The 1,967-nt window shown below is 58.2% G+C and overlaps 1 pseudogene; it reads left to right on the top strand.

Annotated features, from left to right (window-relative positions):
- Nucleotides 1-371: 371 nt before the first annotated feature.
- Nucleotides 372-1,721, top strand: LOC113557607 (annotated as a pseudogene).
- Nucleotides 1,722-1,967: the final 246 nt, after the last annotated feature.

The raw sequence follows: 1,967 nt of genomic DNA, 5'->3' as shown, positions 1-1,967 counted from the left end.
AGTCGGCCCTTACCTTGGTTGGTCGGGGCCGATAAGGTCGGAGGCAGCCTGCTCGCGGAGAGCAAATGCCCTAAGAGAAGGAAAACCCTGAGAAAAAACCCCTTAACCCCCAACTCGTCAAGGGGGTCCCTTGGCACGGAGGTAGACACGTGCCAACGAGGATCCTGTGGGGCACCTGGCGCCCCCCCCAGTATTAGCCTTCCCCACGGTACGCTGCACTGCCGTGGGGTGACGACCCTATCATGCCCACTCGTGGAAACTGTATGGATTTACAAAAAACAAAGATCCCAGAATCGCCAACTGGACAATCGGTGAGCGGACGTCAACCCGTTAAAGTTGACAACGGTGCGGCAGACCCGGTAAAGTCTGCCATGAAACAGCTGGGCGCGGTGCTCACCACTCAAGAGGCGGGCTTCAAAAGCCTGTTCGAGCGCGCTTCGCTTCTCGAGATAGCGTCCAAAAAGACCCACAGCCCAGCGGTCAGCTCGGCCATCCTTGAGCTGCTGGAAGTAGTGAAGGGCTTCCAAGGAAGAAGGATGGATGTCATCTCTGCCTTCAACTCGGCGACTGGGCATATTAAGTCGTACCTGGCCAGAGACCGAGGGGTACTTCCTTCTCTCCGCTGTGCCACAACACAGACGGTTGTCTCGGAAGTTGTAGGACAGAAGCGAAATGGTGCGGTAACGAAGGACGCTTCTACCAACACCAACACAGACGCCCCTCCTTTACCAGCGCTGCCACCAAACAAGGCGTCAGGGACCCAAGTCCCAGAAAGTAAGCAGTAGCGCCTGCAGCCACGTCGCAGGCGGAAAAAGCGCCAACAACAACAGCAGCAGCACCAGCAACAAGAGGGAAAAAAGGAGCAGCAGGAGTAAGAAGTGCAGCTGCAGAAGAAGCCATCTTGGAGCGAAGTGGTTAGGAAGAAGAAGAGAGCCACACCTCCCACGCCCCCTATCCGTCAGCCACGCCCCCTGGCCAACAAGGTTACGTTACTGCGGCAAAGGGCCCCCAAGACCGCAGCGGTGACGATCGACCGCCCGGCTGAGGGCGGATCGCTGGCTGCAGTGATGAAGAAAGTGGCGGGGAGCATTGATCTCGTTGCCTTAGGGGTCAAGGTGGTGACAACAAGGCGCACCAGAGCCGGTGGCATCCTCCTCGAGGTAGAGGGGACGGACAAGGCAGGGACTTTAGAGCGGAAGGTACGCGAGGCTGCCAGGATCCGCAGGCCGGAACGGAAGACTCCCGTCCTCCTACTCAACGTCCCGGAGTGGGCTGAGACAGAGGACGTAGTGAACGGACTCACCAAGGCGGGGGTCACTGTGACGGCGACTGATGGTAACCTCTCCATCAGGAGGAACGGAGGCAGTCGTGGCGATCTCGTCGCAAAAGTTGACCTTTCTTACCGTGACGCTATCACATTGGCAGAGGCCAAGTCGGTGGTTGTTGGCTGGACCAAATGTAGGGTCAAACTCCTGGAGCCGAAACAGACGAAATGCTTCCGGTGCCAGCAGAATGGCCACCACGCTGCGGAATGCCGCAACGAGGCCAAGCCCCAGGCCTGCTTCCGCTGTAGCTCCACAGCCCACCTTGCACGGGACTGCCAAGGAAGGAGGAGCTCAAGCGGCAGCCTCACGCCGACCGTGGGAAGGGCGGGGGCCGCAGTAAGTGGGCAGCATAATGGCGGGTTATCTGGGCCTGCGGTAGATCCTCAGCCACAATGATCAGCCTACTGCAGGGAAACCTTAACCACTGCAGAGTGGCCCAGGATCTGCTCGCCCAGTACATGGTCGAGCAAAAGGTGGACATCGCACTTCTGAGTGAACCATACAGGGCAGACCCGGCCTCAGTTGGCTGGTATGTTGACTGTGGGCAACAAAGGGCAGCCATATACATAACAGACGGTGGCATAACTATCGGCAACGTAATACGCGATACCGAGTTTGTGGTAGTGCGGGTAAATGGAGTCC

This window comes from Rhopalosiphum maidis, chromosome 3 (assembly GCF_003676215.2).
Source record: "Rhopalosiphum maidis isolate BTI-1 chromosome 3, ASM367621v3, whole genome shotgun sequence".
Lineage (NCBI taxonomy): Eukaryota > Metazoa > Arthropoda > Insecta > Hemiptera > Aphididae > Rhopalosiphum > Rhopalosiphum maidis.
The sequence above is the reverse complement of the archived record's forward strand: the minus strand, read 5'-3'. Positions and strand labels throughout refer to the sequence as shown.